The sequence below is a fragment of the Carettochelys insculpta genome, chromosome 6, assembly GCF_033958435.1.
Source record: "Carettochelys insculpta isolate YL-2023 chromosome 6, ASM3395843v1, whole genome shotgun sequence".
Classification (NCBI taxonomy): domain Eukaryota; kingdom Metazoa; phylum Chordata; order Testudines; family Carettochelyidae; genus Carettochelys; species Carettochelys insculpta.
In genome coordinates this window covers 78,433,302-78,457,326 of record NC_134142.1, presented here as the reverse complement: position 1 = coordinate 78,457,326, position 24,025 = coordinate 78,433,302, and the positions used below count along the sequence as shown (strand labels likewise).

The window sequence follows — 24,025 nt, the reverse complement described above, 5'->3', positions numbered from 1 at the left end:
AAGGAGCATGGTAATGAGCGAGTTGGGAAGATGCTAATGAGGTGCTGCCATGAATATGCAGCACCTCATTAGCATAATAGTGGCTGTGCATGATTCGAAAGCGCAGCTTTCAAATTGCCTGCCACCCATGTAGATGCGGGCCTTTCGAAAGGACCTCCCTGGACTTCAAAAGTCCCTTCATCCTAAAACCAAATAGGAAGAAGGGGCTTTTGAAGTCTGGGGGGGTCCTTTCAAAGGGTCCCCATCTACATGTGTGGCGCACAATTTGAAAGCAGCAGTTTCAAAACGCACGCAACTGCCATTATGCTAATGAGGCACTGCACATTCATGGCAGCACTTCATTAGCGTCTTCTCAACTTGCTCATTACCATGCCCCTTCCAGAAGGAAGGGGCTAGTGTCGACGTAGCCTAACAGTGATTGGTTGTATTCACAGTCTGTATATCTATAGAGAGTCACCTCTGTCCCTGAGATCTGAAAAAGGATCATTTAATTTAAAAATACACAGTAAGGATTACCACCCAATCCGTACTCAGGCTGTGTCTACACTACAAGATAAATTTGATATGTAATAAATTCGATATGTAATAAATTCAAATATTTAACCTCAATATTGTGAATTTGAATAAAGTGTCCACAAAGCTTCTTGAAATTCGACCGGCTTTTCTTCCATGTCGAATTGCCCTGTGCAAGTTCAACAGCATGAGCACTGCATTCTGGGTACCCGTTCCACAGTATCTTAGCCTCAGTTGCTTGTGGGTGTTTCATGTTGGAATCCCAGAATTCCCAGTATCCCTAATCGCGCGAAAAAAGAACTGGAGATTACACCATTTCCTGCTGCAGCATTCCAGTGCAAGCATGGATCTACGAACGCTCCAAATCATAGCACAGATCTTTTCAGCAACCACAGCAGCTGTCATGCAATTTGACCTTCAATTCCAAAGCTAAATGATGCTTGGCTGTCCTATTGGTGGTGGTGCTGCTGCTGCTGCTGCTGATGATGATGATTGATGATGATGACAAGAGTGGTTTGGAAGAGCAAATCTCCCAACTGTGGTCCAAGAATTCAGAGCTATTGGCCGCAGTGACTGCATTGCTGACAGTGGAGCGGCAGTTTTGGACTTGAGAGACCAGCACACACTGGTAGGACCACATCACTTTGGAGTCCTGGAATGACCAGCTGTGGATGCAGAACTTTGGCATGTTCAAGTCCACCTTTATGGAACTTTGTGAATGTGCTGGTGCCCTCCCTGAAGCACAACAATGCCAAAATGAGGCAGGCTTTAATGGTTCACAAGTGAGTGGCAATTGCACTATGGAAGTTTGCAACCCCCGACAGTTACCGGGCAGTGGCAAAGCAGTTTGGGGTGGGCAGATCTACAGCGGGGTCCATGGTGATGGAGGTGGCCCATGGAATCTGTCGGCATCTCCTCAGGAGGCTGTGACCCTAGGAGATATTCAGCCCATAGTGGATGGCTTTGCTGCCCAGGGCTTTCCTAACTGCACTGTGGCAATAGATGGCATGCACATCCCCATTGTGGCCCTGGCCTACCCAGCCTTGGAGTATATTAATCAAAAGGGGTACTTCTCCATGGTCATGCAGGACTTGGTAGATCATAAAGGTCGTTCTACCAACACCAACATTGGCTGGTCATGGAGGGTTGATGATGCATGCATATTCTGAAGTTTGGGACTGTATTGAAATCTCCTGAAAAGGACTTTTTTCCCTGATCAGAAAATTAAGATTGGCGACGTTGAGGTACCCATTGTTATACCAGGCAACCCTGCTTACCCTGTGTGTCCTCATGAAACCCTACACAGGAGCCTTGGATCCCGTCAAGGAAAGCTTTAATCACAGACTGAGCAGGTATAGAATGATCGTGGAATGCACCTTTGGATGTTTAAAAGTGAGGTTCAGATGTTTATTGACTCATTTGGATGTTTGTGAAGCTAATGTCCCCACCTTTATTACAGTGTGTGCTATTTTGCACACCATACGTGAATCAAGGCAGGAGACATTCCTGTCTATCTGGAATTCTGAAGCAGAGGCAAGAGGTAGGGTTTACTCACAGCTATCTACACTGCCATCCACCAGTACCCAAACTGAGGCTGCAGCAATAAGGGACTCTTTAAAAAACAGCTTTCTGACTGATCTGTAATACACATGCTACCTATGTATTTCTCTGCTATAATGCCAATAAATCATACCGTGCCATAATGAATGAATGCTTTTACTTGGTGGGAGGGGGTTAAGTTGCAGTAAATAGAATGCATGTGGCATGCAGCTGTGCCTTCAGCGCCTCCCTCCAGCCTGCTCAGTTCCCTCAGCCACGCATCTGCTGTGGACCAGGGAGTAACACTGGCCAGCTGTGCCTTCAGTGGCACTCATTTTCCTGCCACCCGTCTGTTTTGATTTGTGCCTCCCCCCACCCCCGCAGAACAAGAAATCACACCGAGCTCAAAGGAATGATTTTATTTTTGGGGAAGGATAGGTTTAAGTGGCTGGGGAAAGAAGCCTTCCCCAGGGTAATTGAAGAGTCTTTTGCAGAGGCCCTTGGGGCTGGAGCGGCAAGGTAGCCTTGCCCTCCTTCCCCACATGCGGGGATCGTGATGACAGGGTGTGGGTGACCTCTCTTCAGGAGACTCAACATGGGAACTGTGGCGGGGGGGCGGGGAGGCGACCTTTCCTCAGGGGACTCCGGCCAACGGGTATCAGCTGCTGCCCTGCTGGGTTGGAAGTGTCTCTGCAGCTGAAGCAGGAAGTGCAGGACCTCCATCTGCTCAGTAACCGCCATTATGAGCTTTGCCACAATCTTGGTCTGCTTTGCCATGGCCTCATTCATCTTTGACAATTGCTGCTGCTGGAGGTTCTCTTGTTAAAGTTCTCTTAAAGTTTACTTGACTCCGACACCATGTGGCTGTACTATGATGCCACTGAGCAGTGTCCTTTGTCAGGTTCTTGTGCTCTGCCTCAGTGTTTTCCGTGTGCTGCAGGATTAGATCTTGTCAGCATTTCTTGCGTTTTGTGGTTTTCTCTGGAAGACTGGTCACTGGGTTTGGAAAATGAAGGTCAAAATTAAGAAACAATTCACATAATGTGCTTTGAAGTTCCATGAATGAGTTTCTGTGTGTACTATCACTGAAAGTACACTTTTGAAGGGCACATGGGTTATTAAGAATTGGACAGTAAGCGTGCATTTCACAATACCTCACTTGCCATCACTTATCCAGCACATTGCTTTGTGGACATGGTAAGGTATAAGCAATTGTCTTCTTTTGGTGGGAATGAGAAGGTCTGCAAAGCAGGGGCAGCTGCCAGGTGTCCTGGCCTGGTGTTCTGTGGCAGTGAAAAATGGAGGACTGTGGGCGGGGGGGTTCAATGTACAATAAAAATAATGAAAAGAAAAAAAATAATCCAAAGAAAGGCTGGATGTAAAGCGACATAGGAGAGGAAAAGCACAGCAGAGAAATCCCTCCCACAGGGCATGGAGGATTCCTGAAAACTGAAAAGAGGAGGGAAATGCCCAGCAGAGCACGGCAGCCACCTGGCACCTGGGAGTCCTGGAAAATGCAAAGAAATTGTGGGGGTTAGGGACATGGGAGGGGAAGCGCAAAGAAATGGTGGAAAAGAAGTGCTGACGGAAAGGGACATGGAATGGGAAAGGCACAGCAGAGCCCGGCTGCAGCATGGTGCGGGGGAGTCAGGAAAAGAGAAAAGAAATGCTAATTGGAAAGGGACATGGGGGAGAACCACTGCAGAGCATGCAAACTATGTTGTGGTGTGGAGAACAGAGCGCCCGCTGACTGCTACAGGCAAATGTAAAGGGGCAGGAAACATGTTTTAAAAAAAACAGATGCGAATTCCCATGCTTCTGCAGGTTGCCAAAGAAGACACCAACTTCCTAAAATTAACAGATATGGAGAAAGAATAGCTACTCCTGATGTGTGACCAAAAGCCTGGAAAATTTGCTAAAATGCTGTGTGGTGCCATGACACTAGATAGCCATCTTGTTGCCTGGCGTGGCAAGGTGTGCTACCATGGAAGCTGCAACAAGTTAGACCTGGCCAAGAACCTGTTGCAAAAAATACAAGAGTGCCTGGATGAGGCCTTTCTAGCAGATCTCCAAAAAGGAAAACTGCTCCAGCCCAAGAAACATTAACATGCTGTTCTGAGGGGCACAGAAGCACAGCTAGCAAACCTGTACTTATGCACAACCCTATAGCTATACCCACCACCCAACCCACTTCTACCATGCAAAATAAATACTCACCCTAACCGCTTGTTCCAGGGGGCTCGGGACCCAGTGTGGAGGGGACCACCAATAGAGGAGACTGGTTTCAGGTTGATGGTGAAGTGCTCCGGGCTGTCTGGAACAATATCCTCTGTCCCCTGCTCATTGCTCCTTTCCTTCTCTCCGTTGCTGTCTTCCTCTGGGCCACCCAGCTTCTCCAGGCTCACACCAAACTCCATACCAGGGCCTCCATAAGTGTTGTAATTCAGTTCGGGCTCCACGGTGGGGTCGCTCCCCCTAAGCATGTGCAGCTGTTGATAATAGCTGCAGGTGCATGGAGCCACCCTGACCTCTGGTTGGCTTCCCAGAATTTTTGATAGGTGATGGAGTTCTTTAACCTTCACCCGGCATTGCATAAAGTCCCAGGAGTAACCTCAGGTGGCCATCGCACATGCCATCTGATCATAGATGGCCATGTTTCTCTTGGCCACCCAAAGTCTCTTCACTACAGATTCATCTCCCTAAAAGGCAACGAGATCAAGAATCTTCTGGTGGGTCCAAACTGGGGCTCTCTTGCGAGCCTGACAAGTGCTAGTCAGATCACTACCCTGAGTGCTCATGATTGCAGTACAGGGCTACTGATAAATTGCTACCGATATGGTGCGATGGCAACCGATGCGATGCAATGTGATGGGCAAAGGGATTTTTTATAATGAATGCCCTTTATATTTGCAAGACTGGGGCGCTAAATTCCGATTTAAATATTAATTCAAATTCAATCAAAACTTTGCAGGCTTACTTTGACCTTCTTCCTGCACACCTGACAGCAGTGCACAACGAAACAGCCATACTTGGAGGGTCATCGCATAGCTTTGTGGGATATATACGGGACACCTCTGGAAGCTAACAAATTCGAATTAAGGATGAGGTGCTTTCACATGTGCCTTCATTCAAGATTTTAAATTCAAAACTGAGGCTATACCTGTCCTGTAATGTTGATATTTTGTAATCAGTATTATGGCTCTGTAAATCAAGTTAACAGTATTACAAGTAAAGACAGTCACATTTTAATAATGAGCTAATGCCTTGAAATTCGAATTTATTTCGTAGTGTAGATGCAGCTCCAGACTCTAATGGTACTAAATACCCCAATGACAGTGTTCCAGGACTTCCTTGTTCTTCTTCCTTCCCCAATCAAGTAGCCTTGAAGAGTGATACGAAAGTGTGCCTCCAGTTTATTAGATGGGGTGGAGTAGTGGAAAACTCGTTGGACCGAATGGTGATCACCTGTCCATAAGAAGGTGGCAATGACCACTCACATCTTTGGCTTTTAGAAGTTAAAAAAGAGAAATGGAAGGAAAATCCCTTAAATGTACCTCAGATCCAGACGAGAGAAACAAAAGTAAAGGGAATTGACAATGTATGGACATTACGGAATGAATGAAAATAACTCCATTTTCTTGGTCTTCTGGACCCGAAGTTGAGTCTGGTCATTGTTCACAATGGTATCTGCATGCATGCATACCAGTGTTCATCACCTTTTCCTCCCAGTTCATATGCAGATCTTTGTTGAGAACTGAGCCATATTTATGCAGTCATTACACAGTACAGACAAATGCACATTTAGGTACCATAGAATAGGGGTCTCTGACTTTTTAGTAGTATGAACTTCATCTAAATAGAAAAATTGTCCTGTGGACTGCCCCTCCTCTCATTTTTGCTATCACATATATTTGACACTTCGAATATTTCATTACATAGAGAAGACACATTAGTAAAAATGTTATGTATTTTAATGTAATTTAGCAGCTGAAACTAAGGAGTTGAGCCAGCATGATGGAACCAACCAGCTGTTCACAGATCACCAGCAAGTCTTTCACAGCCCATGAGTGGTCCATGGACCATAGTTTGGGAATCTCAGCCACAGACACTGGATGCTGCACCAAGAATAATGAATGGATGCAGTAATCTACAGGCTCAGCAGTACGTGCAGTGAGTTCTGTCTGTGGATAAACAGAATGGTGCACCCAAAACAGGATGATTAATGTGGGTGCACTGCAACAGTGCAGTTCTCTTCTGTAGACAATGCTGGAGTCTCTCAACTCTAGATTGCCATTATGAACTAAATCTGATATTGATCAATGAAAGATCTGCTGCAAACAAGACAGTGATGAAGCACCTGACATACCCTGCATCACAAAACTCCACAAACCTATGTTGGCGTACTTCATTTCCTCCCAGAATTCTCATTATACCACAGATCTGGGTAGCACTGCATTCATCTTTTCTGCAAAGGTGAAGTACAAGAGATGTTCCTGACGTAAGATCACTTCATTTGAATAAATTAATCTCCCATTAGAAAGCAGGACCAAAGTTAACCAAAGCTAACACAAGAGAGCTCACTGGAATTTGCTGAAGGTGGTGAAATACTCTACTATTGTCATCCTGGAAGATTTCAACATTGATATCAACAAAACCACAGATACAAAAGCCCAGAAACTCATTCTGGCTAAACGTCAGTTCTCATGCTGCTGGACCTCTCTGCAGTATTTGACATTGTTGACTGAGATTCTGCTGATTCATCTCAGAGGAGAGACAAATCCCTCCCTGATGCTGAATTGTGACATAGCAGCATCCATGGATGGCTAGGAAACTCCGTGCCATCATGGCCAACTGAGATCTAGCCTCAGTTACTCATGCCTTCACCGCTCATCTGGGTTACAGCAATGCACTATATCTGCTTATGGAGGTTTTAGCACTTAGGAATTCCAGAAGGAACAGAAGGCTGCATCATACCTCAAAATCACAAGGTACCTGGAACATCTCAAACTTCTCCTTTTGCTCCCGAGTATTGGGGTGTGCAAATAGCAGGAGGTGGTTCTCCAGGGTTAGCCCGGTGGCAGATCATCCATGCTTTATTTACCTGCCTGTCCTCTTTTATAATCACTTGCAGTTCCCACTGGTTGCAGATTGCCATTCCCAGCCACTGGGAGCTGTGGGAAGTGGCACGGGATTGGGACATCACTTGTAGCTCCCATTGGTTGGCAGTGGCAATCTGTGGCCAATGGAGCTGCAAGTGGCTGTATCTGTGGACGTGCAGGTAAATAAAGTGCCAGTGGCCCACCAGGGGGCTAGCCCTGGCAAACTGCACCAGGTCTGTGGGCCACACATTGCCCACCCCTGGCCTAGTGTATTCCCATAGAATCTTGAGTCAAGTTTAAGGTCTTCATAGTGTTCCATGGCCTGGGTACAGGTGACCCAAAAGATCTCCTGTAGCTCTGGGATGAAGACCATGATTGACAACTCTGCTCCTCTGGCCCAGTGGAACATTGGTCAATAAGAATAAAGCTCCTCCATATGTGACAGACAGAACTTTCTCCCAGGGATGATCCAAAACTGTATAATGAACTCCCCCAGAAACTAAGGACAACCACAAACCTTGCTACTTACCACTACAAGTTCAAGGCATGTATTTTTGACCTAGACCTCTCTAATATGAACACAGTTTACCAGGTGTAGTTCTGTTAAAAATTAAAGACAGACACGCACTATCTAAACATTACAGTTCATCACAGGTGCTTCTCCCTCTGGAGAGAGGATGAGAACACAAGCAACATGTAATGGATGTGGCTTAAAGCACTACTGGAACATGTTCTGATACTACAGTGATGAGCACTGTATAAAAGCCTACAGAAAGCAGGGGTGGGGAACCCCTAGACCCCAGTGTGGATCCAGACCACCTCTTGTCTGCATATGGACCCCAAAGCTAGCGGCTACCATCTATGGCCAAGTGGAGGGTGTGGAGCCCTGAGCCTCATGGGCCAGATCAGGTAAGCTGTGAGCCAAATCCAGACCACAGGCTCTGCCAAACATTGGCAGGGGCAGGGGGTGTGGAGGAACAGGAAGTGACTCCGGATCCACTGCTGGTCCCTGCTATTCTCCCAGCCGGGGGGAGCAAGCAGCATCTTGGGCAACCTGCCTGGAGGTTTCCTACTGCTGCTGTGATTGGCCAGAAGTCTAGCCAATCAGAGCAGCAGGGGGCAGTGCCTGGGAGCTTGGGGAGAGGGGGTACAGAGCCATGTGCATGTGGGGGTGCTGTAAAGATAGGTGCATCCCTGTTGCCTAGATTCCGTGCCCCCAGACAACTCTTGTGTCCCTCTCCCATACAGACCCCCACTTCCACCCCTTTCCTGTACCTTCCCTCGCAGACCCCTCACCCCCACCCTGACCCCTTCCTGCCAGACTTCATACCCACTCCTGCACCCCCTTCCACCCAGACTCTCCATCCGCACCCTGCTTGTCCCCTCCCACCCAGACCCCTCATCCCCCACCGTGACCCTCTTGCACCCTTCCTTTCATGTAGACCGAGACCCTCAGCCTGCTCCTGTACCCCCTCTCACTCAGAACCCTACTCTTTTACTACACCCCCGCCCCACCCAGATCACCTACCCCCACCCCACTCTTGCACACTTCTTCCCACCCAGACCCCATATCTCTGGCCCCCCATACAGTCTTGGACCACATCACTGAGGTGTGGGTTTTTTGTTTGTTTGTTTTGGGCCTTTTGTGTTTTGTTTTTTGCTTCTCAGTTCTGTGGCCCCTGATTGATTTGTCTACAGGTCAGTAGCCCGCACCCCAAAAAAGTTTCCCCATGCCTGCTATAAATACTGTCTTTTCCTTTCCTTCTCCCTGATAAGTCTCATAGATTTTCGTACCAGAAGAGACCGTCGTGATAATTTGTTCTGATCTCTCCACGTCATGGACCACAGAACCTCACCTACCCACTGCTGTAATACACCCATAACCTCTGTCTGAGTTACTGGAATCTTATTGCAACTTTCTTCACAAACTACCTTAACCTGATTTTCCCCCTTCCTTATTGTCAGTTCTCCCTCAGGCCCACTAATTGCTGCCACACTGGTTTCTCCTCCTAGGCCTTGTCTTCGCGAGGGGTCAAACTCAAACCCAGATATGCAATTCTAGCCACACCATTTGTGTAGGTAGACTTAATGTATCAGGATCAACTTTCTTCCCTGATATAGATCAGGGATCTTCGGGCTCATGCTGACATGTCTTTACGCATCAGCGTGGAGAGCTAGGGTCAACAGCTGAGTGTAGAGAGCTTGATTTTGCTGTGTCTTCACACACATGGCAAAATTGATCCCTGGAAGAGCAGTCGTGGTGTGCTGACACACCCTTCCCCTCCCCTGTAAGTATAGACATACCCATAAACAAAGGCCTTCCCAGACCTCCCGGTCCTTACACAGGTGGGGGTGCAAAGGGTGTGCATGCACACCTCCCCCAGGCACAGGCAGCAGGTATAAGAAGCAATGGGAGTCAATAGCCATGTCTACACGTGCACGCTACTTCGAAGTAGCGGCACTAACTTCGAAATAGCGCCCGTCACGGCTACACGTGTTGGGCGCTATTTCAACATTAACATCAACGTTAGGTGGCGAGACGTCGAAGCCACTAACCCCATGAGGGGATGGGAATAGTGCCCTACTTCGAAGTTGAATGTCGAAGTAGGGCACGTGTAGATGATCCGCGTCCCGCAACATCGAAATAGCGGGGTCCGCCATGGCGTCCATCAGCTGAGGGGTTGAGAGACGCTCTCTCTCCAGCCCCTGCGGGGCTCTATGGTCACCGTGGGCAGCAGCCCTTAGCCCAGGGCTTCTGGCTGCTGCTGCTGCAGCTGGGGATCCATGCTGCATGCACAGGGTCTGCAACCAGTTGTCGGCTCTATGTATCTTGTGTTGTTTAGTGCAAGTGTGTCTGGGAGGGGCCCTTTAAGGGAGCGGCTTGCTGTTGAGTCCGCCCTGTGACCCTGTCTGCAGCTGTTCCTGGCACCCTTATTTTGATGTGTGCTACTTTGGCGTGTAGACGTTCCCTTGCAGCGCCTATTTCAATGTGGTGCTGCGCAACGTCGATGTTGAACGTCGATGTTGCCAGCCCTGGAGGACGTGTAGACATTATTCATCGAAATAGACTATTTCGATGTGGAGACATCGAAATAGGCTCCTTCAAAGTAGGCTTCACGTGTAGACGTAGCTTATATCTCCCTGGCTACGTCTACACGTGCACCCAACTTCGAAATAGCTTATTTCGATGTTGCGACATCGAAATAGGCTATTTCGATGAATAACGTCTACACGTCCTCCAGGGCTGGCAACGTCGATGTTCAACTTCGACGTTGCTCAGCCCAACATCGAAATAGGCACAGCGAGGGAACGTCTACACGCCAAAGTAGCACACATCGAAATAAGGGAGCCAGGCACAGCTGCAGACAGGGTCACGGGGCGGACTCAACAGCAAGTCGCTCCCTTAAAGGGCCCCTCCCAGACACACTTTCATTAAACAGTGCAAGATACACAGAGCCAACAACTAGTTGCAGACCCTGTATATGCAGCACGGACCCCCAGCTGCAGCAGCAGCAGCCAGAAGCCCTGGGCTAAGGGCTGCTGCCCACGGTGACCACAGAGCCCCGCAAGGGCTGGAGAGAGAGTATCTCTCAACCCCCCAGCTGATGGCCGCCATGGAGGACCCCGCTATTTCGATGTTGCGGGACGCGGATCGTCTACACATCCCTACTTCGATGTTGAACGTCGAAGTAGGGCGCTATTCCCATCCGCTCATGGGGTTAGCGACTTCGACGTCTCGCCGCCTAACGTCGATTTCAACTTCGAAATAGCGCCCAACACGTGTAGACGTGACGGGCGCTATTTCGAAGTTACTGCCGCTACTTCGAAGTAGCGTGCACGTGTAGACGCAGCCCCTGAGTCGTAATGCTCAACCTCACCTGTCCTTATTTTGAAGGTTCCTGAACAACAGCAGTTTGCAGACTCATGACTCTTTCCCCTGAAAGTGGCTTCGTAAACTTTAAAGTGGAAACCCTTGCAGCTTGTCAGATTTATTAGCATAACATGGAACCCATGAAAGAGACATTAAGTGGTAATTAAAAGCATTTAAGAGGTATTTCCCAACCCTGAATTTACTGACAAAAAGTTGTGTATTGTCCACAAGACATTAGTTTAAAATTTGATTTAAATATTTCATTAGTTTGTGGCTGAAGCTTCTAAAAATCACATCTCTAAAAATCCTTTTATAGATATTTAAGTGCAGTTTGAGTATTCAGCTTTAGCCTTAGATGCTTCGATCTTCAGACCGTTGTTTTAAATAAATTCTTAAAAGGACCACCATAATCTAAAATCAGGGGCCAGGTAAGGTAACCCAACCTGGGGGTTGTCCCGTGGATAGCTGTACCCTAGACCCCTGCCCCAAGCCCCTCATGTCATGGATTCCTTGCTCTAGGCCCCTCACACAATCCAGCCCTTACTCCTGTACCCCTGACATCCCCTGCACCCTACCCTAACTTCTGCACTGCCACACATTGCAAACCCCTGCCCTAGCCCCTCATGTACCTCAACACTGATTCCTGTACTCCCACATCCTCGGCATCTTGCCCTAACTTTTGCACCCTCTACATGCTCCAATACCGTACCTTGAGCATCTCATATACTCCAGCCCTGACTCATGCACCCCCAGGTTCCTGGCCCACTGTCCTGGGTGCCCACTCACTCCATCCCGTAACTTTTTGGAGTATTTCTAATAGACTCTCATATTTGTTTAGCATCTTAAAGCTGAGCTATGTGTGGATAATATGCATTTTGGTGTGCTCACTAGCTTGAGGTATTAGAAAGGATGATAATACAGGTACTCCAAGAGTAGTGTTCATTTTCTTTTTATTTGATTTCATATTAAACAATCATAAGCATTACTCTGTGTTAACGATCCCTTATTTTAATATATTTTCTTCCATACCTATGGACTGTTTACAATATACATTTATATCTAGGCTTTTTGTTCGTACTGATGATGCACATCAACACACTGCCTCAGTTTTGGTGTTGCACATAAAAAATTTAACTCACCCAAAAGAAAATTCAACCCATCCAAGGATGGAAAATCCTAGAGGAAACACTGCTCCCCTATCCTGATGCTGTCAGGATAGCCCCAGTGCATGGGTGTGGTGGGATGGGCACAGCTAGAAGAGCCCCAAGTGCACAGCAGCCAGTACCCTGGCATGCAGTTCAGGGAGAAGGTTGGACAGGGTTAGGGCGGCAGCATTCCAGATGGGCATGGCCATTGGCAGCAGAAATGAAGGAGGAGAGGGGCAGGATGAGGCTGGCTGCAGAAGGGAAAATTCTTCTTCGAGTGTCCCCGTGGGTGCTCCACATTAGGTGTCGGGCTCGCCCGGCGCCGCAGATCGGATCTTCCAAGCAGTTTCTGCCAGACCGCGCATGCACCGGTGTGCGCCGCTGCCTTGCGCACTCCTGGCCACGTGCGCGATCCGGTCCCTGCCAGTTCCTCTTAACCGCCGTCGGCTGCAGACAGAATCCGAACTAGGCTATGGCCAAGTTAGCGTATTCAATGGTTTTAGCTGTTTTTCTTTAAAGTTTTCAAGTTCTTAGTCTATTGTTAAGTTAGCCAGTTGTTATTTTCAAAAAAAAAACGAGAAACAACAAGCGGGACGGAATTCAGTCCGGTCCAAGTAACAAGAGGAGCACCGGAGGCCAGGAGCCTAGGGCCATTAGCCCTCTTGCCGCAGCAGGCTATCCGAGAGGGGGAAAACAGCACAGAGAAGGTGCTAAGTACCCCATTAACAACTAAAAGACTCACCGACAATGTCCTCTTCAGGATTCAAGAAATGTGAGTCTTGCCGAGAGGCAATGCCAGCGTCTGATGGGCACAGTCACTATATAAGGTGCCTGGGGGAGTCCTATGTCACGCAGAAATGCTCCTGCTGTGCAAAATTAACAGCCAGAGCAAGGAAGGATAGGGAGATGTGGCTTAAAATGCTGCTATTCAACAAGGCCCTCCAGCCAGACGTGCCGGAGCGGCCGCAGCAGGAGGGACCCTCCAGGGCCCATAAAAGGAAAGCTGCCTCCCTCAACCCATCAGCGCAAAAATGGAGGAGAGTCTCCCCAACCCGATCCCTGCCGGCAGCAACAGCGAGCAGGACGGGAGGAGCGCACAGTCCCCAGCCGCAGCAACAGCTGATTGGCGGTGGCACGGAGAGCCACGTGGAGGCGGCTCAGCCTCCGATAATCAGCCAGCCGCCCCGCACCACAGGCAGGGTGGCGGCTAAACAAGCGCCGGTACCGGCGGCACCGCAGGCAGCGGTGCCGACCCCTGGGGAACCGGCGGTGCAGAGCGCGCAGGCATGCAGCCTGCAGGCACCGGAGGACGCCACCCGTGCGGCACCGCCCATGAGCGTGCTGAGCGCGGCGCAGACGGGGCCGAGATCCCCTGCACGTCAGGGCGCGGAGCCACCCCCTCAAGGGAGGGGGAAGGCTGCACACAAAACAAGGCACCTCAGCCCCTCTCCAGACAGGGCTGCAGAGTTGCTTTCTCTCAGCCCTCCGCTCATGCTGCAGACTCCAACTAGAAGGCAGGGGTCCCCCCTAGCCTACCCGGAGCCCCCGTCTCCATTTTTACAACCAGCCTCGCCCTGGCTGGGACCACCTTCACCCTTCTTGGGGTTTGAGCCGCTGGAGTACTATCACAAATCGCTCTCTCCAGTGTCCCATGTCTCTCGATGATCTCGCTCCCCCAGACGCAGGGGGTATGCACCAAGGGAGTGGTCCAGGTCACCTTCCCAAGAACAGTGCCCATGCTGCCATGGTCATCCCTATCACGCGGGGCATAGACACCACCGGCAGTCTACCAGGGCAAGATCCCCACAGACGGTCCCATATCCCCGAGGGCAATCGCGAACGGGGACAGAGACTCAAGTATCTCAGGGGGAACTGGTTATGGAACCCCGAGATTTTCCCTTGCAAGCTTCCAGCGAGCGGATGTACCATTCCCAAGAGGAACTGGAAGGGTCCAGAGAGGCGTATCCTAGTGGTTCCTCGCTCTCCTCCCCGGACGAGGCTACGGCCCCGGGGGACGTCCATCCTCCGGACGATCTCAAACAGTTTCAAGAGCTGTTTAAAAGGGTGGCCTTCACGCAAGGCATCCAGACAGCAGAGGTGCAAGAGAAACACCATAAGCTCCTCAAAAATCTGAGACCTCCGACCTCCTCCAAAATAGCAATACTGCCTGACGAAGCAATCTTGGAGTCCGCCACTATGATATGGCAGACCCCTGCGACTATTTCGCCTGTCCACAAGAGAGCGGACAAGAAATTCTTCGTGCCGGCAAAGGGCATGGAGTTCCTGTTCAGCCACCCACAACCAAATTCCTTGGTGGTAGAGTTGTCACAACAAAGATCAAAGACATCTCAATTCAAGACAGGGGGAACGGACAAAGATGCCAAGAAGCTAGAGCTGTTCAGCAGAAAGGTCTACTCCTCCTCCACACTACTGTTGCGAATGGCAAATTATGCAGCGCATCTAGCGAACCACAATTTCGACAACTACACGAGGTTAACCTCCCTCATGGACTCGCTTCCAGAGGACAAGAAACCGGTGCTCAAGGCCATCGTGCAAGAAGGCTGCGCGGCCTCGAGGACGGGAGTTCAGATCACCCTGGATGTTGCGGACACAGCAGCACGTTCCACAGCTACGGCAGTGGTGATGCGAAGGGAGTCCTGGCTCCAGACTTCGGGTATACCGAGGGACCTGCAAGCAAAGATCGTCGATCTTCCCTTCGACTCGCAGAAGCTGTTTGCTGAATCAACTGACTCGGTCCTTCATTCCAGTAAAGATTCAAGAGCTACACTTAGGACCCTGGGGATTTACACCCCTCCATACAGGAAGAAAAAGTACTACCCTCAACAAAGACAGTACCAGTACCAGCCACAGCGTCCCCAGTACCACAGGGGTTACGAGCAAGGGTGACATCAACAGCACCAGCAGTACAGAACTCCCAGGCGATGTTCCCAACAGAGCCAGGCGTCCTCGGGGCAGGGCCAAAGGCCACAAGTTTGACACACAGATCCAGGGCTGCGCCATCACTACCATCGCACAAGGTCATCCGAAGCGGTTATTCCACCATCGCCTCCGACCATTCTATAACCAGTGGCAAAGGATCACCACAGACAAATGGGTGCTGAAGATCATAGCCACGGGGTACACCATCTCCTTCCAGTCACTCCCACCGCCACGACCTCCACCCAGGCCCCACCTCCAGGAGGCCTCCCACATAGCGAGGCTCAAGCAGGAGGTAGACCATCTCATGCTCATAGGGGCAGTGGAAAGAGTGCCGGAGCAACTGCAAGGGAAAGGGTTCTACTCGAGGTACTTCCTCACGGAGAAAAAGACAGGAGGCTGGAGGCCCATCTTAGATCTTCTAGGCCTCAACCGGTACCTGCGCAAGCAACGCTTTCGGATGATCACAATCGCCTCCATCCTTACGGCACTGGACGATGGAGATTGGTTCGCAGCCCTCGACTTACAAGACGCGTATTTTCACATAACTATCCATCCGGCTCACCGACGATTCCTCCGGTTCATGGTAGGCAAAGAACATTTTCAATACAAGGTCCTACCGTTTGGCCTCTCCTCGGCCCCCAGAGTCTTCACCAAGACCTTGGCAGTGGTGTCAGCCTACCTGCACAGACGGGGTATTTATATTCCCGTATCTGGACGACTGCCTACTCAAAGGGGCCTCGAAGGAGGAGGTACTACGCATGATACGCGTCACAGCAGGCACGTTCTCTTCGCTCGGCCTGGTTATCAATCTGGCAAAATCAAAGATAGACCCCACACAGGACATAGAGTTCATAGGGGCATGCATAAATTCTATTACAGCGAGAGCGTATCTACCAGAGACACGCTTTCGGGCCATCAGCTCCCTCGTGCAAGTCATCACCTTCAGCCCTACGGTGCTGGTTCTGATGTGCTTACAGCTGCTGGGCCACATGGCAGCAGCGATGTTCGTAGTACAGAACGCCAGGTTACACATGCGCAGCATGCAGCACTGGCTGGCGAGCCTATACAAACCGGCAGCACACACACTGTTCACAGGGTGGTGTCGCCCACAACAGAGGTGCGCAAATCCCTGCAATGGTGGGTAAACCCCAAGAACTTGCTAACAGGGGTACCCTTCCACCAACCACAAATATCGGTTTTTCTTACTACAGATGCCTCCCTCATAGGGTGGGGAGCACACATGGGCGAAGAGGTGACGCAAGGGCTGTGGTCCTCCACGGAGCAGTCACTGCACATAAATATACTGGAGCTTGGAGCAGTGTTCAACGCCTGCAGACACTTTCGAGACCATATACAAGGCAAAGTAGTCGGGATCAGTACAGACAATACCTCCACCATGTTTTATATAAATCGGCAAGGAGGAGCTCGGTCCCGTGACTTATGTGCGGAAGCAGTCCGGTTATGGAACTGGTGCATCGCCAACAATATAATCTTGAAAGCCTCATACTTACCAGGCGCTCACAATGTGAAGGCAGACCAGCTGAGCAGGTGTTTCGCACTCACGCACGAGTGGCAGATCCGTCCCGATCTGCTACGACCGATTTTTCACGCATGGGGTTTTCCCCAGATAGACCTGTTTGCCACTCAACACAACAAAAAGTGCCCACGATTCTGCTCCAGGGCAGGACTGGGACGGGGGTCCCTGGGGGACGCATTCGCGATCTCGTGGAGGGGCCCCCCGCTTTACGCTTTTCCTCCCACAGTGCTGATCCACAAAGTCTTGCAGAAAGCCAGGAGGGAAGGAGCCCGAATGATCCTGATAGTCCCAATGTGGGATCGACAGCAATGGTTCCCCCTACTCCTGCGCATGTCGGACTGTCCACCGATGCCCCTTCCGGTGGCGCCGGATCTGCTCACGCAAGCCCAGGGGTCCATAGTGCATCCGCACCCCCAAGGCCTGCGACTACAAGCGTGGTTAATCCATGGCTCAGCTCCCTAGAGAGCACATGTACGGAGGAAGTGCAACAAGTCCTAGAAAGTAGCAGGAGGATTTCCACCAGGAAGACCTACAAGCAGAAATGGACTCGCTTCACGGCATGGTGTTCTACCAAACAGCTAGCCCCCCTTTCGGTGCCTATACCTGTAATATTAGAGTATCTACTGGACCTCAAGAGAGGAGGACTCTCACTATCCTCGTTAAAGGCCCACCTTGCCGCCATTTCGGCGTTCAGACACAAAGAGGAAGGGCACACGGTGTTTGCCCATCCCATGGTTACCAGGTTCCTCAAAGGGTTGGTAAACCTATACCCTCCTCGGAAACCGCTTCCACCTTCGTGGAACTTGGACCTGGTGCTTAATGCGCTAACGGGACCACCGTTCGAGCCTTTGGCCATGGTTTCCCTCCGCCTCCTTACGATGAAGATGACCTTTCTTCTCGCAATCACATCAGCTCGCAGGGTGAGCGAGCTTGCGGCAGTTATGGCAACGCCACCCTGCACTGTTTTTTCCAAGGAGGAGGTAACCATACGGCTGCATCCAGCCTTTGTTCCTAAAGTTTCTTCTGAATTTCACATTAACGAACCTATTGTTTTACCCTCGTTTTATCCAAAGCCTCATAACTCTAGCAAAGAGGCGCACCTACACTTCCTGGACGTGAGGAGGGCGCTAGCCTTCTATATAGACAGGACCAAGTCCTTCCGGAAAACGGATAGACTCCTGGTCTCTCTCGCTCCCAAATCGAAAGGAGAAGGTCTCTCTTCGCAGAGAATCTCGAAGCACATCGTATCCTACATAAAAATGTGCTACGAACTCAAAAAGACTCCTTTACTGGCCACGCCCAGGGCTCATTCCACTAGGGCGGTGGCGGCATCAACAGCCTTTTTCAAGGGCGTTGCGCTAAAAGACATTTGCAGAGCGGCGACCTGGTCATCCTATGACACCTTCGCCAAACATTACGCCCTTCACAGGGTATTCCAAGAGGATACCTGTCTCTCGACAGCGGTCCTCTCTGGGACAAGCTGCACGTAATCCGATTACCCACGTCCTATCTTGGGTTACTGCTGGGTAGTCACCTAATGTGGAGCACCCACGGGGACACTCGAAGAAGAAAGAAAGGTTACTCACCGTAGTAACGGTGGTTCTTCGAGATGTGTCCCCGTGGGTGCTCCACTACCCGCCCATCCTCCCCGCTTCAGATCTCTGTTTAGTGTTTTTCAGGAGCATCCGAGGCGGTTGGTCAAGGAACTGGCTGGGACCGGATCGCGCACGTGGCCAGGAGCGCGCAAGGGAGCGGCACGCACCGGCGCATGCGCGGTCCGGCAGAAACTGCTTGGAAGATTTCCAATCTGCGGCGCCGGGCGAGCCCGACACCTAATGTGGAGCACCCACGGGGACACATCTCAAAGAACCACCGTTACTACGGTGAGTAACCTTTCTTCCTGCTGGGGTGGGAGTGGTCCTCATTTACAAAAAGAAAAAAGTCCCCTCCTGCATACAGGCCTGACCTCCTTGGTCTTGTTGAAAATTTGTAAATGGTCATCTGGAAGGGTATATTTCTAGGAATTGTTTCTGGCAGTGGAGAAGAAAGCAGAACTTACTCTAGTAAACAGTTCTGACCCGTTTTCTCTTTCTGTTACTATATCCCTCCTTAGACTAACATAGATTACCTTATCCAGCAGACCCTGCTCTCCATCTTTAAAAAAGCTGTCTTCCAGCCACCTGATAATCTGGTCTGTTTTCTAAAAGTTATCTGAGAAAAACGAAGGGCTGGATTCACAAACAGGTTATGTGACATTCCTGTAGTCATTATTTACACTTAAACTAAAAACATCTGACTTTAAGAAAACACTGTTGCTGGGTGGGTCTGACTCCAACTCTGCTGTTTTTTAACTGTACTCTGGTGTGCATGATTGTAGAAACCACGGCAACACTACATTGCAACATGCGCATTTAAAACACAGGCATACATCCTTTTGGCAGGAAACTGACAAACTTTTCTAAAACTGCTGCTGTAAAGAATTACTTACTGTTTCCTCTGACAATGAGCTAACTTTTCTGGAATTTCCTGGGGGTTAACCTCTGTCTCAGGACTTTTTTTTCTTTCTTTCTTTTTTTTTTTTGTCCAATTTGTTTTATAATAAGATCCCTCTTACTCCAGCCTTTCCTGAGAATGTGGGGAGGGTAACTGTATAATTTATTATGCAGTCTCAGAGAAAAAAAATCCATGTCTATATTTTTCAGATAGATGAGTGTAAATTAGAGAATGGGGTGGTGTCAAATTCATCATTCATATATAGTTTTTGGTGGAGTTATACGATGGATGAATTTGAAACTGTAAGATCTGTGAGGAGAAGGCTATGAAGGTTAGGACTAAAACAGGGTTTAAAAAGATCTAGATAAATTCATGGAGGTTAGGTCCATTAATGGCTATTAGCCAGGATGGTAAGTAATGGTGTCGCTAGCCTTTGTTTGTCAGAAGCTGAAGATGGATGGCAGGAGAGAGATTACTTGATTGTTACCCGTTTGGTCCGCTCCCTCTGAGACACGTGGCATTGACCACTGTTGGCAGACAGGATACTGGGCTGGATAGACCTTTGGTCTGACCAAGTATGGCCCTTATGTTCTTGTGACGAAACTTCTGTTACACAAAAATAGATGTAAAAAAGGCAACCGTGTCTGTAATTAATTTGCTTTTGTTACTTTGAATAAATAAACTAACATGTCAGGGATATTAATCATTAAAAAGTTGCTTTTGCCCATGCAGAGTAATCATTTTTATTAAAGAGCATTAACTATGAAAAAGCTTTAAATTTAAAAAAATCCAGTTATCAGTGAATCACTAAAATGTTTTTGGCATTTTATGAATTTCATCTTAAGAAAGTACAAACGTTATAATATGCTTTCATTTTAATAATGTGGCTTTTAAAATGGCCTAAAGAATATTTACATCTTAAAGAGCATTAAAACCTTTTGAATAAATTATATATACATGTGAGCACTTTTAATTTACATTTTTACCTGGATTGAAAATTTTACTGAAATGTTATATGATTTCTGCATTTTCATCTGAGTATTTAGTAATGATTCAGAAGATTATTCCTGGTATTTGTGTTTGACACACAGAATGGATTTACCCAAAATCCTTTTTTTCCCCAATGTGATCATGAGCTGCAGAAAAGGCTTTATATGTTTTATGGGCCAGAAACTCTAAATATTATTTTTGTATTACAAATCTATCACTTTGATGTTGCTTGCAAAATTGAGAAGGATAACAGAGCAATTTAAGAAAATACTAACATGTTTTTAAAAATACCAATAAGCAGTTGGCTGTATGAGTCTAATTATTGTTTAAAACCTATCCAAATATGAGAGGCTGAACCCCATTCTCTAGTGTGCATGTTTAGAGTAATTTAATTCTGCATACATAAACCACCCCTGTTGTTCAGTGGAACATTACTGACTTCCTATACTAAACTGATGTATAGTAGTGCTCTGTGCTGTTATGTATCTACCATATTTAGCCATAGTGGCGGTGGCACATTAGTGATGGACAGTCCATGCTTATAGTTTTGTATACTTATTTATGGACCCACATTTGCAATCATTATGCAAGAAGTTACTTTTCCCTTACCTAGTCCTAATGGCTGAGTAACATTGGCAGGATTTTTGGTTGTTTCAAGATGGATTCCGTAAAAATGTAAGTTCATTTTTTTGGAACACTCTCAATTCTTTGATGGCAAGATCAAACCCTAAAATGTTACATGGTTCCCTTGGACACACCAATGGAGCTCCATTATAACACAATTAAATTAAAATATTTAATAATTTGCTACTGTGTAGGTTAAAATAATGTAAAACAGTTACAGATAACTCTTGTAAAATACATACAAAACATATAAATATATAACTGTAAAAGACATCGATGCAGTTCTTTTCAAGTCCTTCATAAACCAGGATATTGTGTTGTCCATATACTGTTTATCAAAAGAATGTTTGGAAAAAATGTGTACGGTCAAACCCTAAACCATTCATATAAACTTTAGTAACAAAGGCCCTGATCCTGCCATTTTTGTCCATGTGGGTAAGACCCTTGGGACCACGTGGAGCTCCATTGATTTCATTGGAACTGCTAGCAGTCACATGAATCCACCCAAGCAGCTATGATTACAGGATTCGGACCAAAGACTATAAAAATAAGAATAAAACTCTGCTCAGGCCTTCTCACAGGTTTGGCTTCTTCCAGGGATTAGGACTGCTCTGTCCACATTCTGAATTCTCTCTTTATGTGGGTGAGGTAGCGAGTTACAGCCCCCAGCAAAATATATATGGGCTGACAGGGTGCATTGTTTCAGACAAAAATTGCCAGGCTCTTACATATTTCAGTGTAAATTTCTTTCCTTCCTGTAGTATTTAGAAAATAGTTTTCGTTCTTAAATATAAAGTAATTATAAAGAAGAGCACAGTTTCATTTATGATTAAGAGAATAAAGTTCCTTGTGCTATAATTATTCAAAATCAGCGTATGCTGCATGGAAAAGTTCATATACTAGAAGTTTAAATTAATTTTATTAAATAAAGTGAGCACTATTGAATTTATTTCTGTAGAATGCTGGTCTTCTGTGTCTTCCACAATATTTGCACCTCATTGTATCAACATGCCTTTACAAAATTCTTAATGCAGAAGCATTGTATTCTTGAAGTATGTATCAGTGTGGATCCCACTGCATGCATTCCTGTAGCAAATGTGTGAGAAAATGATAGTTTCTTTGAATAGTACTTTCTGTCGGGGGTTACTCATGTACTCCTTACCTTCTCATGTCCCCATATGAGGGCATAATGGGTAGAGTACTTGTAATCACTGTTCACTGTAAACTGAGCACTTGAGTGGTCACTCAGGAGAGATTCAAATGCTGCCCAGCTGATTACCAGAGCACACCCAGGTAAGTTTTATGTTTCTGTTGGTAGTGCTTATTTGCACATGGCTACCTGCACATAAAAACTTATTCTGTGCATTGATGGAAAAAATCCACACACGGCTGGAAAAGACTCGAGGGAACACTGCCTGTGATTCTCCCTCAGTTTCTTTTTACCACCTGTATCAAAGAGATAGCCCTGCCCCCTTCTCATTCCTCTCTTTGGTTTCTGAAAGGTCCTCTAAATATATCATCTTCAGAAGTCTTCTGATTACCATGATTTTTTTTACCTGCTGTGATAATATAGGCCCATCTGGACTCATAGCAAGGTTTCTTCCTCTCCTCCCAGTCACTCTATGTAACGCACCGCTTAACACAGCAGTCTCTGGAACTCCTGGCTTTATGCGCTGTCCATCTTGAAATGGACCAATTTCCTTATTTTCTTATGAGGTGGGTGCCTCATTGGTCTAGGAGAGTCACACAAATTGATAGATCCTCAATGACCTGCCGTTCTCTGCTGGCATGCGTAAGTTGCACAACTTGAGGCAGACACTCCGTCTTCTAGAGCAATCAGTGAAGGTCTCCTCAAATCTTAAAGAGAGAAGATCCCAGGTATCCTGCTAACAGGCAAACCAGTGTTATCCATCACCCCATTTACCAGACAAACTATATTAGATATATGAGTACAGAGAATATGGAGCTCAGGAAGGGACAGACACTGGCCCTGGAGCCTACCCCAATGTCCCTTGCATCAAATTGGACACTAAAAGCTCCACTGGCGATGTTGGACACTGAAAGGGATCACTCTAGCTCCACCTAGATACAGAAACTCTAGGTGGAACTTGGAGTTAAGGGTAGACATTACAAATCATTTGGAGAGAAATCCACCAGACCCTTCTCCCAAGCCGGAGAAAAGGAATCCCCTACAGTACAAAAGACCTCGTCAGCCCTGATCCTGGTTTCAGAGGTACACCGTTTGGTATTGAAGTCAAATGCAAAATAAGCTTGAAGAGAACTTAAACGATACGTGGTGCTGAAGCACCTGCTAGTGCTGATACTGACTCTGGTTCTGAGAGCACCATGTACTTCAGTAGCACCTCTGGAGATCTATTCCTCAACATTAGTGGAGCAAACATTCTACCTATCTTCAAGCAGAAAATTTTCTCAGAGGGGCCAGGGAGTCAGTGCTCCAGGCTAGAGAAAGGTGTGTCTGCTTTCCCTGCAGTCATGCACCACCATTGATTTGTAAGGAAGAGTGATGGACAAGCCAGCACCCAGTGAAGAAACTGTACTTGTATGTTATGCTGTCATGGCCTTAATGGGATTACTGGAATCCACTAGCCAGTTTTTGCCGAACTTGAAGAGGTGACTCAACCTGTCAGCATCTCTTGCCAGACTACATATGCCAGAACACCAGTTGAAATCAGCCTGGGGGGCAAAGCTATCCCAAAGCACTGTATCACCACCACAGCACCAGTGGAGTTCAGGAGAAGGTTCTAGGATGCTACCCTTCAGATTCTCCTTTACAGCTCATCAAATTCTTGTTAGCAGCGGCAATGCAGCTAAGGAAGCATGGAATCCACGTCTATTTATAGTTGGGTGATTGCATCATCAGAGGTAGTTCCCAGCAGGAGACTAAGTAAATAGGAAAGGCTGTTGCAGCTAAAATACCTTGTGAAGAAATCATGCCTTGAAATATCTCAGACAATAGTGTTCATGTAGCTTTCATCAGTTCCACATCAGCCATAGCTGGCCTACCAGGAGACCAATTCCAATCTGCAGACCTGTTGTCCCTCCATTGTCATTCCAAAATGGTGGTGCATACTGCTGTGGGACTCTTTGGCCACATGTGTGCATGTCCATGAGCTTTTTTACTTCCAACCACTACAGCTGTAGCTTAGGTCCATGAACTCCCCATCCAGACATCACATGAACAGATGGCCACTGTCCTGCCTCTGGTCATAAAAGAGTTGCCTTATTGCTAAGACCAAGTGAATCTGTGCAAAGG

The 24,025-nt window shown here is 47.8% G+C and overlaps 1 protein-coding gene across 4 annotated transcripts in view; it reads left to right on the top strand.

Moving 5' to 3' along the window:
• The window catches only part of ZNF143 (zinc finger protein 143), a 133,929-nt gene that overhangs the window by 84,253 nt on the left and 25,651 nt on the right, over nucleotides 1-24,025 (top strand). The gene's annotated exons all lie outside the window — the stretch shown is intronic.